Source organism: Temnothorax longispinosus, chromosome 12 (assembly GCF_030848805.1).
Source record: "Temnothorax longispinosus isolate EJ_2023e chromosome 12, Tlon_JGU_v1, whole genome shotgun sequence".
Lineage (NCBI taxonomy): Eukaryota > Metazoa > Arthropoda > Insecta > Hymenoptera > Formicidae > Temnothorax > Temnothorax longispinosus.
The window spans coordinates 9,419,146-9,433,241 of NC_092369.1; positions in this window are offsets into that span (position 1 = coordinate 9,419,146).

Sequence of the window (14,096 nt, forward strand, 5' to 3'; positions counted from 1 at the left end):
CGACTAACATCACGCGGCTTCCCTCGCATTTTTCAAAAGAAACAGTATCTCACGTAAAAGTATTCTCGAAACCTGCAGGGCGCGTCAAGATCATCTCGAGTGGCTGATGCACCTCCTATCCGCCCATGCTATGATATCACGATACAACAAAGTGCGGTTCTTTAGTACCACCTTTGACACGTTCCGTTATACTCTCGTAATAAAGTACTCTCTCCGCGAACAGGCTGAACTCGTCTCGAAAAATATCATGCTATATATTACATTACCTAAGATATATTCGATAATAGAGGACTTGATAATATCAGCTGTTCAAGAATGTGAGTGACGCCTTTCACGCGGCACATTATTAACGAGAACAATCTATTGAAATAACTATTTTAGACGCTTTCGATACATTACTTAATATTCTTGACTTGCCTTTTTACATTATGAGTAAATATATTTATACTTTTACATATAACAAAAATAACGATTAAATCTTATAATTAAAATAGATCTCTTTTTTTATGTAAAATAGTATTGGCAGTGTCAGGCCGAATTCTGATGGCTTCATATACGCATCAATGAATATTAATCGATCAATAAATCAACGAATTGTTAACATTAACATACAGCAATCGTTTCCATTAAGAAATAATCGATAAGATTAATAGCCCGCAGACTTTAATTTTATCTACTATATAATCAGACCTGATTAACAATTTCCGGCAATTACCTTAAATTAGTTGATATAACTCCTGTACTGTTCCATGGCATAAACGTGTACGAGTATTTGTTAAACATATATAAACATACATACATACATACATCAATATATACATGCACACAAACATATACATTATCAATTATCTATACGTATTTTACTACGGTTAAACCCATCATAGATGTAATTACGTAGTCACGCACGATAATAAGATCAAAACGATTATTACTGACGTACGCAATTACGACAAATTATTTCTATATATTTACGGCTTTAATTAGTATAATCATTTTCACCTCTTTCCTAGTGTTTTGCATAAAAAAATGTGCTTTATGCAATGTTACGTGAGTAATCATGCATTGACTCCATTAAATTATTTATCGTTAAAATTTAATAAAAGAAAAAGAAGACAGCTGTCATTATCGAAATAATTGTATTTGAAAACATATACATTACTCATAAGAAAAGTTTAATTTTTTGGCTTAAAAAGATTAAATTAAAATTCATAATTACAAAAAACAACAGTTATACGTTAATTAGCAATATTTATTAATAAAACTGCCAAAAGTCAAAGAACTTAATATGTCACAATTGATTATATTAGCCATCTGTATAGAATATCTTCAGAATTTTTAAATATTTATTTCTAAATAATCGTTTTAAATAATATGAAAGGCGACATTTCCCTTTATTGTAAATTGTAATGAAAACATGATGTTGGAATAATGAAAATTTATTGTGATATGTTGCAAACGAGATATGTGTCTATAAATGCGTGTTATTAATACCTACTTCACCTAATATGCTGATTAATGTGATTTAATAACGAATTCATTGTCTGGTATGCAAATATTTGATGATGACACGGCTAGTTGGTTCGCCATTAAAACTGCGACGGACCATTGTCAAAGCTACATGCCGAGAGAATACTCATCTCGGGGATACATAGCGCGATCATAACATTAATTTGTATGTTATACGTAATATGATACAGGATATCATATTACATCGGAAAGATCACGTCACATTGATTGACATGTATTGTTATATATTCACGCGGAAATTCACCGATAAAACCACAATTAACGCGCACTTGCCACATACTTGTTATATGAATGTCGATTGATCTGTACAAGTGATGATATTAGATTAAACAAAGAGTAGGCCTGTTTCCAAATTTTATAGAACTCGATACTCGAATGTCTACAGCCAGACTGATCAAATTGCCATATCACAGCAGAGTTAATTAATACCCTTCAACTAATTCTATAAAATTCATCGAACCGACCGAAAAGAATACAAAGTATGTACATATTATACGAGATCCGTGACATGATATCGATTTACACGCATGAGCGCGTGAAGTAAGACCGTTTGAAGCTACGTGTTAATTTCATAATTGAACTTTTTTACGGAAACAATAGCGTATCAGAAAATTCGCGGTTAATATCGATGCTTGGCCTATCCATAAGTCTTGCGGTATTCAGCCGTCTTTTTCCCCACAGATCACTGCACTCTTTTGTTCAATGAATCGCACTTATATTTTTCCAATCTTTAATCCTTGATAGCAGCAATGGACGGCCAGATCTGAGTGGACATGAATGCAGGGATATTCTATTCGTCTTATCCAAAAGGATAAGACGAATTGGATCACTCACTCTTTAAACATATATTTATATCAGAGCATTTCCACGAGATGTATATATTTTTATTTCACAACCAGCCAAAGCGCACCTAGAACTTAATTCATCCCTTTGAGATATGCTTTACTTCCAGATATTCGTACGTTACATACTTGCTACCATTTTCGTTCTCTAGTGGGCTTATCTCCGGGTAAACCGGAACGGTTATCTTTAAACTTTGTATTTTATCCAGCTGCATAGCTGGGATAAGAAAAGTGGAAGATTTTCTCTATTGCATTTTCCCCGTTACGCAGAACCTATAAAACCACGAGGTAGACTGAGGTCGATTCTAATAAAACGGAACAAATACAGTCAAATTCTTTCAATTGTTATATTGAATATATAATAGCTGGAATAAAATACGTGTGCAAAACTGATGCAAGAACTCTCAGTATAGAAACGAAAAAAAAAACTATTATTGTCAGTTGTAAATACTGTTTTTTCAAAACCTAGCTACACGTTCTACGCTCTTGAGCAAATAGAATTCTGTTTTACTAAAATCTCTATTTGAACAGAAACTATGAGCAGAAACTGTGATAAAGTTTCACTAAAAAATTGATTGTATTCGTTCTTTTTAAATATCTAATTCGAGTTTTTATCATTTTTATTCTCATGACCTATAATACGGTACATACTGTAGACGTTGATGTTAAAAGGGATAATCACATCGTTAATAGTATCAGCTTTCCTTCCCCTGTATACACATCCCAATCCCTATATACTCATATATACCTATACATAATTGAGAAAGGATATGATATTACACGTACGTCTTTGTTAATAGATAATACACTCTCAAAGAAATCTAATTTTATCAATACTTTGGCGGAATTCGCAATCGTATAGGTTATCATCCTCATAAATCAGTCACCGAGAATGGTATAAGTGCATCTCTTGCGAAACGGCGACGCGTATGAGTTTCCTCTATAGTTGCTCTCGAAGAAGTTTCAAGATATTCGAGGAGCCAAAGGCGCCCGAGAGCTACGAAAACACAAACGCATCGGGTATACCGCTCTTCCTTTCCGAGGAAGTTTCTGTTGCAAGAATTTTCAGTGTTCAATATTTGAGCGTTTCCTACATAGCTCGAGGATGTCCTTTTCGTATACGCATTGGCGAATCTTCGCAAAACAGCAAATACACGATTACGTCAGACGCAGGTTTTATTGCGGCAGCGGCGGCGGCGGCTTTCATCTTCGGTCTATAATATTGCAATGTGTCCGTTTTATGGGTTATTTTCACAAAACCAGATCTTCCGTGACAATCTAATATTTCTTCTATTCACAAAACCGTGTGCTATATTTTACATCGACATTTTACATCCGGTTTCGTTGCAGCGAGACACAAAATAAAATTAAAATTGTCGTAAATTATTCATATAGATAGCAAAGAGATATTTGTTTTATTTTTGCGATGAATTTAGTTTACATAAATATATATATATATTATTTTACATAAATATATATCATGTAATTTCTTCAATGTAAATAATATACAAAATATATAGTATCCGCGTCGTGCAGTCGAAACGATGGATTCGTCATTCTGTGGGAGACAGCGTCGATTACACGAAAAGGCAATGGCCACAAATTTCAAATAAAAGCATTGCGATCGATCCTCCACTAACTGCGACAAATAACTGCAGTCGGCATATCCATATATTCCTATATCGTTGTTAGTCTCTTCGATCACAAACATTTTTGTAAAACAGACATGTGATATAGATGTACGATTTAACGTATAATGTTACTTATTAAACCGCTTATATATTTAATTTGTCTTTATTTTTTAATTGTTAATATAACATATATGCTTTTTTTGCACTATGTTTATCATAATTAATTTAGCGTATTATATCATTAACTATGTTTCTATATGGCATATTGTGAAAAAAATTTTTAAAGGAGTCAGGGAAAAAGGCAGATTGGAAACTTGCCTAAAACAATAAAACATTTTTTCTGAAACATAAGCGCATTATGATTATTTAATTGTATTTGTTTTATGGGCTTTGATCTGAAGTTGATCTTATATGCTCTTATATGCACAAATTCTTTGATAAACAAGCCATACCGTAAACGTGATCCACATTAAAAAGCAGATCGCGTCGCATTGTTAGAGATATACTCGAAGCTCTGAAATATGCACAGCATGTCCTGTCGTTCGTTTGCTCGGCATGTGCCGAGTGTCCTAGGGCTGATATCGATTTTTATCGCCAGGTAGTTCTATCGGAAAAATTCACGAATGTATAGTAATAGAAGTATTTCGCTCTTCCTCTTCGTCAAGCAACCGTACTCTTATCAAATGAGAGCGTTTGCTCTAACGTAACACCAAAATTCATCCGCTTTATCTTTCTCGGAAGATTACCAAGAGAATAAAGTGCTAATGCCACAAAGTCTGCAGTTTAATGATTTTTCATGACATGTTGCAATCTTTAAATTATTATTGTAATAAAAATATTATAATAAAAGTAATACATATCTTAGAATAGTGACACATTTTCTTCGTAAAAGACGCTTCATAAATATAAGAAAAATATTATAATGTTATAAATATGTATCTAATATCGTCAGATATTATAAGAATTTTATTTTCTTTATTTATTTGATTTTTTTTGTTTAATATTTTATTAAATATATTTTTATTTATTCATTTTATTCATATTTTATTAAATATATATTTTATTTGTAAATCGTGTTATGCTTAATATATACAGAAGTACATATTTATGTAGGAGAAGAGAATACAGCCAAACTCCAGTATTATTGTAAAATATTTGTAATGCATACATATCGCTAGAGAAATAAAATATTTTCTACTGCCTGTTTACGAACCTTTCGGTAAACTTCAACGAGTCTCGCTTTGCTTGAACGTCGCTTTGCGACCTGACAGCGGAAATTGCTATTTAAATTGCTTTTTAATGGATACCGTACATTTATTATTTCACTCTCAGAAAAGACGATATTTTCTAAATTTGACATAACTTTGATACGCTGTAAATCGATTTACAAGCAGTCAATTTCATATGTGAAGCTGACTATAATATAATAATACCCATTCAGCTATTTCAAGAATTATCTCTGAATGCTTTACATTCTTACAAAATTGACGTATGAATTTCGCTATTACGTATTAATTATCTATCAAATTATTCATTTATTGAGAGCACAGTTTAAGAAAGATCGCATCTTCTTTCTCATACCATTCATCTTTCGCAATGTATCAGAAAACGAAATTCGAAAAACGCATCCGTTGCCGGTGCACTTTCTTTTCGTCGCAGTTGAACGTAAAAAAACGTTAATCGCGACTAATGTATCGTGCCCGGTTGCAAACGTGGTGTATGTGCGTGCACAATTAAAAAAAATATATACGTTCATCCTCTGTGTGAGAAACACGACGAATATCAAATCGATACAGTGACCCACGTTGCGCGCGCATCTGATAGTCACGCACACTTCGCAGCTGCACTTAGCGTATTGGTAAATACAGAAAGTGCGGTATGTACGATAAATTATCTGAGAGTTCGAGAAGTTATTGGTAAATATCTGATAACGAATCAGCCTCTCCGGGGATACGCCTGTTGTCCGCATATTACGTGTGCATCAACGAGTTCTTCGCATCCACCAGAACCATTCATCGTTGCCTTCTCGTGATTGTTGTTACTCCCGTTTCTTTAATTTATGTTTTAGAGATTTATTTTGAGATTATTACTTTAACGCTGTTGTAATTATGACGATATATCATACTTACGAAGTTCACGCAAAAATTTGAGTAGAAAAAGTCATTTTTCATTGTAAATATAAACTTGATGCAAAAATGTGTCTCGCAATTTAATAAAATTTATAGAGCATAATCACATTTTTCAATCTGTGCGAACTCTTTGGAAAATTATGATGGAATATACATGTACGTATAATCCGGCAAAAAGTAATTTGCGAAATTTGAAAATCTATCGAGCGTAAACGTTTTTTTTTTTTTATCGATCTTTGTTAGTGGAAACAACGAAAAATTACTTGCTTTATTCATATACAACAAAATTAATATTTGTAAAAGTACATATGCAGTTATAAATATATGTCTTGGCCATGCATATGACATATAATGGCCAATAGTTTTAATATTACTGAAAAAAAGAGCGAAAGAGAAGAAAGAAAGAAAGAAATGCAACCCAGTAGAACGTAATAGCAGAAATTATTCAGATAAGTGTATAAATAACTAAGGACTCGATAATGAAATTAGGAAGGAAAGTAAAAGGACTTTGAGAGTACAACGCGATTAACAGTGGCCAGTGCGTAAGTCATTGTTACGCAGAATGTTTCATTACGCGAAGATATAAATATTACATCGATTCTTATTACCGTAGGGTGACGGGGTAGAACATTCTTATTGCAGACTTTCAGCAAAATTGTCGGTGCTTGCACGTCGTCGGCATAAATTAACGTAAACGCAGAGCGTATACGAATCGCGGGTGTCCAATTCTTATAATTTATACGCCAAACAATCCTTTGTGTACTCATAATGCCGAGCTGCTTAATTTAGTGAGATATACCTGGCTGTTCAAACACCAGCCTCGCGTACATCCTCACCCGTTTCTCCGCTTCTAAAAGCGGCATATACACAATTAAGCAGAATGTCACGCGCGGGGACGATCCTTATAATGAAACGTGCTGAAATGTTCTAAAATGATTGCTAATTCGCTTTTAATGATATCGTGAATGAAAAAAATTTTCAGCGATTACGCGCGATCGCTCGTGACTCTCATTATACCACGCTCTGGAAGATCAGAGCCGCGCACACACGTCACGGCACACAAAACGGGGAACGTCGTCGCTGTCATCGGCGCGTCTGTCGAATGTGCAGCGACGCGTGGGACTATCGATCGGCTTTTTGAGATGCAGATTTTACGCCTATTCTCGTATATTCTGTCGTGTTTTGCGATAAACCACTGCATCGTGCACGCACCCATGCAGGCTCGCGGGACCGGCCGGGCGTGCCGCGAATTTACCGGTCAATGGTGACGACTGCGAACGAACGCGTGTGCCTATCGGGTTGGCCTCCATCGAACATAAATCCCTTTTTTTCGTGACGAAAAAGAAAGAAAAAAAAGTGCCACCCCTAAAGGGTATATTCTGGTGGGACAGCCAGAAAGTTTTCCAATTAAAGTACTCGCTATCTGGAACGATCGGGTGGGATACAACACCGATCTGCCCGGTCTCATTAACGCTTTTCCAAGGTGGATACAGCGCGCGGCCGGAGTATAAGGAGAGCAAGGGGACGGATAAAGAGACTGGATCGGCCAGCTATTTTTCTTGGCTCCGGCCATAACGTTCCGGCTGGAATGACAACGCGCTCCTCGAGATAGGTAACGAAACGTTTCGATTCCCATCAGCAATCGAGCGCTACGCCGCTGATGTGCAAGCGGTGTATCGCGAAACCGGTACGGGTTTAAAGGAATGGGACGAATATAGACCGCACACTCTCCGGGGCCGGGCAATTTTATTTGAAATCGTCCGAGTGTTAAACTATGCCCGATTGAAAATCGATATTTCATTCCGGTCGAACTGCCGACACACTGCGAGAGAGTAGCCCGGCAGATTTTATATGTCGAGTGGACGGCTCGGCGACGGACGCGCATACCAGGCGCTGCGCGCTGCTGCTGCCGCAAAAATTCTGTTGCGCCGAATAGTTTTGCTGTCTGCTCGAGATTAACCACGCTCAAGACGCGGCATGGTATTTCTATGTACGTGTAACCACGTATAGAACTGGCTGAATAGTTCCTCTGATCGATAGATAATGGAATATCGACAACCGGCGAAAGCAAAAAAAGAGAATGTAGGAGAAATATCGAATCGTCATAAAAGTCATAACGCGCCCGTTTACAGACAATGCCTTAATACAACAATTTGTACTTCTTATAGATAACTGTAAGTTAAATATGTTTTCAAGTCTCTCTTTACGTTCAACAAATTTATAAAATTTTTATAGGGTAATTAATCTTCAGCTTTGATACAATAGGGTGTATAAATATTTTATATAATATGGCAATGTATAAAACAAAATATATATTTATAGACTATAAGGGGTAGTAACCGCTGGATTGCAATTAGTAATTATCAAATTTTGTAATCTAATTTCATTTCATTTTAATTACATAATAAATTTACAGTAAAATTATACGCAAATTGCTAAATAGTGTAGCATCGTAATATCCATTAAAAAATTAAGATATAGATTCAGATAAATATCGAATTAAGCACACGTAATTTAAATTATATAACATCGAGAGCACGCAGCTCATTTTGTCAGCGTCGCGCTTGTAGTGTCTAATGCTCGACCTTGTACATATCGCGAACGTGGCAGTAGACGACTCTCTAGTGCAAGTACTAAAACGAAGTAATAAAACGTGTTACAACAGGGGCTGTTTCGCCGTTCCGTCCGGCGATAGTTAGCTTTCGCAAGATTTACAACTTCCACGGAGAATGATTCTTCATTTTCTCGCGCCTCGAACTCTCGAATACTTCTCGTTTATCTCTAAAAAGATGAAGGATGAAGACGTACGGCGGAACGGACGAGATTTATGTTGATATTTAATGCCGGCAAAACATTACCGGCTACATTACGAACATCCAAACAATGAATAGCTTAAACATGTAGCATAAAACATTTTGCATTTTCATTCCCTTAAACTTGGACGCAGTTAAGAAAGCATTCCTAACAGTAAATAGTATTTTAATAGAGAGAACGAAGAGAGAGAGAGAGAGAGAGAGAGAGAGAGAGAAGGAGAGAGAGAGAACTTTGTAATATTTACTATCTTTTTAGATATTATAAAGTTTATATCAACAATATTTATAGTACATTATTATGCAAATAAGGCTTTAAAATATTGATAGCAAAATGGATGGAAAATGTTAGCGATAAACAAATCGCTAACTCTTATTGCATGTTACCATTATTTCATTTTTCTTTCTCGCTGACCTATTCCTATGTGTATATGCAAAAACGTAAATTATATTTTATCATGAAAATATTTTCGTTGGTCACAAGTAATTTTACTGTGTATAGTTTAAAATATATCGCATGCAAAATATATCTGCTTTCCCGCTTCATCAAACAAAATTACTCTCTGTCGCGCGATCTTTTCTGATCATGATAAATTCTTCGCGCTTACGAATGGTACTGCTGTTACTTATTGCATGCCGCGAGTGTCACTGTGCCGTAAATCGGCTGGACTCGCACAGAGCGGATGCAATTACGGATCTTCTATCCTATGCAGTGCATCGTAAGATATTAACAGCCGCGCGCGCGTTGTAATTTTTGTTCCGACGTGTTTTATCCAGACGCGTATTATTGTCTTGCTCGTGAGCAAAGTAAAAAAAATTAAAAAAAAAGAAATAGAGGAAATAAGAAAAGCGATGCTGACATTGAAAAATTTACGTCGGCTTGTTTGTCGCGTAAAGTGTAATTTTCTTAATTTCGTGCTTAATGTATGTACCTCGCGCTTCCATAATAGCTAGATATAATGTTTTAGAGTTTTAACGATTTTTTTACATAATGAGTAAGTAATTAATTTTCTTTGTTTCTCCTTATATTTCTCCTTATAATTGCGATCATTTATTTATAAAAATTGTAAAAATGGCTGACTTATGTAGTGTACAAAAAAACAAAAAAATTAAATTGTTAAGATTTATTAAAATATAATGTCATAATAAAAGTCATTAAAATATAATAAAAACACATATTTGTAGTAAAACGTATAAAGTACCTATCTGTTAGTTATAATTAGGTTATTATAATTATTACTTATTAGTTAGGTTTAATATTTATTTTGGATTAATTTTTATTTCGTAAGACTTGCAGTGCAGTTACTACTAGACAAGTCGATAAACAACTAATATATTATTAAATGTTTATGATTTTAGTATAAGATTTTTAAACTGTAAAATTTTGGAAATTTTTTTATATTTGTATTTTTAATACAGAACTAAGATATTATATTTCCGATTCTGAAAAAAATATCGTTTGTTTCATAATAAAACTCTTTCGCTTTTCCAATAAAGATATCAAATTTATTCCGTACATTTAATAATTTAATTTATTAAATAATATCTTTTAATAATTTCATTTATACGTCTCTAAAAACAAAAAATATTTATATGATCATATTTCAAAATCGAGTTTCTTGTAGATGGCAGTAAAATACGATTTTTAATTTAGCGAGATATATTCTACCGAAGGTATATTGTGCAAAGGCGTGTACTTGAATCACCAGCAAAGTGCGCCCGACGTGTGTGTTTGTTCTTTTGAAATACGCAAAACGAAATACCGGGGATATCTGTCGCAGTGTAAAAGCTTGGCTTTCTAACGAATGCAAGGAAACCAGCGTAAAGCACAATCACACATTTCGCACTTTTAGAATCAGAGAAAATAATTAAAGAGAGAATTTACTGTAACCAAATTAAAAAAGGGCACTAATGAATAATTAAGTTAATGATAATACTTTAAACCCCACCGACTTGCGAGCCGCTGCGGGATAACAAACGAACTCTTGCATTAAATTCTGACCTGTCGACCTAGTATGACTTCGCAAGAATAAAAGCTTTTGAGAGTGGTGCTAGATAAATCTAAACGCTAGAGAAATTACTTTATAATGTTACTAATTGCACTTTTGCCGGAGATTTAAATCAAGCATATGATTGATAGAGGTCGAGCCGGTGCGACAACAGAGAGACATACAGCTTCGTGGGATTCCAGCGGTTGTCGCTCCCGCACCGGTATCGAACCACAACGTCACGCAGTGATTGACAAAGGGAGGGAGAGAAAGGAAGAGAGTAATTAGTCGCTCTCAACGAAAATTATCTGTTCGCGTACGCGTGACTAATTAATTACACACCAGGTTTGTAACACCTCTTCCAGAGAAATGTAGGCTGCAAACATACGAATTCATTAATAATTCTCGCTCATCGAGTTGCACTGTTGTAGAAGCGCAGAATGCATATTATTTGTTTATCGTTATCCACACAATTTAACAAAATATACAACCTTGCTTTTAATTCTTAATAGTTAAATAATTACAAATTTTAAATTGCATGATACTATGGAAAAAATATACTGTTACTTCTCGTGCAGTTAAAAGAAGAATACGTTTGCAGTTTAATTAATTCCTCGCTTGAACTTATTTTAACTCGCCGTGAATAAATACGGAATCCTTCCCACGATGGGCTCACCTCTGTAGATTAAAGTCCCGCTAAGAGAACGTCGCTATGGTAGCAGGAAATGTTAACGTAACGAGGACGTTCTCCTTCAGCATGAGAGCTTGATCCGTTCAACCCACTATCCTTGATCATACCAATCACTGACCAAAAGCAGAACGGCGCGAGTATATCGCTCTCCTTCTCTCAATTGCCCAAAGAGCCATTACGTCACACTGTTATCTAAATTGAACGCATCGTAATCAGCGCATTGTATAGTGAAGTCGGTATCCTTCGAAATATACATAAGAAAGATGGAAAGCAATTACAAAATTATAAACTTGTATAATATTAAGGCGCCGGAACATTACGCGAGCGCGCGCTTTAAGTATTTTCTATGACAATTCTGGAAAAATTAGTTTTAGCAGTACCCTTTTAGCGATCGCTGTGATGGTAAGCGCGGACTTCTTGCAACTTGGGGCAAATGCGATAATGCAAACTAGAGCGGGGAGAAAATAGCGCTGTAAAATACCTCCGCCTCACCGACGACGGGCCGCGGGAAATGACCTTCAGTAAAGAGTAAAGAGCCTTTTTCTTCACCACTAACGTTAAATTGCGTTCTAATTGCGAGCACGCGGCGTGCCTTGGATGCCGACAGAATTATGAAAATACGTTTTCTGATCCTTCCTTTGGGTTTTATTACGAGCCGTTGATTCTCGGTACGTTGCAATCCGCCACGTCTACGTCAAACGGATAAACGCATTATGCGCAAGAAAATATCGCGGTTCGCCGACCCGTGCGCTGCGCACGCTGGCTTGGTTGTGCGACATTTAATTATATTTTCGCAATTCGCCGAGCGCTTTCGAACTACTACGTAAGTACAATATCTGGATTGTGCCGTAGCTGCACACGGGGCTGCATTGCGGGAGTTTTGGCGCTGGTTTATCCCACTATCTTTCTCTCTCCTTCTCCGTTTCATCACTTTTATCCCTCTCGACGACACGGAGCGTTTGGAACAAAGGCTCACGTTTTCGCTATACATTTGGCGCTAAATGTGACCGTACGAGCTTTACCTCATGTTGACACACGTTGAGTCTTCATATTAGACGAAGAATTATACGGTCATATTCAGCGGTACAATAACACTTTAAGTAGAGATAAAGTTCTAAAAACGCATGAGTGGATCGTTAAACGGAGTTTTAAAAAAATATGTATTGTTGTGTATTAAGAAATTCAACAATAAACATCTTAACTTGGCAATTTTTAAAATAAAATCGCGTTTTATTTATCAAAAGTTGGTGTATTAAGCGCAGCATTTTTAATACATACAAATTATAAGGATAAAAATTTTCTCCTATAAATTACAAAAATACTACTATATAAAAATAAAATTTTATTGTAAATTTCAGTGTGAACCAAATTGTTTTTACACATCAGAAGTTAATATATTAACCTACAAAGCGTTACAAATAAATAATAAAACTGCATGTATTCCTTTATTCTTATAATTTTTAAATTTAAGTAAATTTTATTTTAACACATTTGTATAGTTTGAGAATTACCTACGTTTGAAGATGACGGAACTAAAAAGAACTAAAATTGTGTAAAATAATATCTACTGTACTCTCGTTGATGGAAAATTGCCTTCAAGCTGTTTAAAAGTTTGAGCTACAGCGCAATAGTAATATAACCGCATGTCATAAGCGCAATTAGTAGATTTGCTCAGTCAGACTCTAAGTAGAAATTTCAGAGTTTAGCCTGGCACGTGGCATAGACTTTGGAGCGTACGTGCCCGGAACTCCTTATGAGCGAGCGCGGTCGGCTCGATTACGGAACATCCGAAGGGGTAAAGAGCGCAGTCACCCTTAAATTGCCTCGATGAAACGGCAAATCGCCGGTGATACCGTCTAAGGGGGAAACAAACGAGCCGGCCATTTCGTCGGGATCGGCTCTTGCACGGAGCATCGTAATACGGCGTCGTCGCTCTATCTATTTGATCAATGCAGTAAATCGAAAGTAGACGCGGCCCGTTCCGTGGGATCGAAAACAGGTCGCGGAAGAAACGCTTAATTTCTTATTCATATGTCCCGACGCGCGTCGATCTGTACAACGGAAATGTAACCGTCCGTGAGCGCCTGCTCTGCGCCGCAGGTTGTGAAAGGGATAAGCGACCCGGTGTTGGTGGATACTATTGGCGAGTCCATCGGTGGAATTTAACGTTGCCGGGCCACGCATCCGTTCCGATGTCGGCACTCGGCGGAAAGCAAACGATGTACTCGGACGGGGACAGACACGCCGAGCCATTCATGTTTATGGAAGCCGGTCCATTTGCCGGGATCACCAGTGGAAACCATCCGGCATAAGCTTTAACCCCGTTGAAACGCTGCCGAGCTGCCGCGGCGGTGCTCTGCACGATGGTACGTTCATATTTCGCTAGCAGACGCGCATCCGACTCTAAGAACTGAGAATTGCACTACTCGTGCATATTTAGTATAGTTAACAGAGCAGTTTTTTTCCCGCCACGCTAAT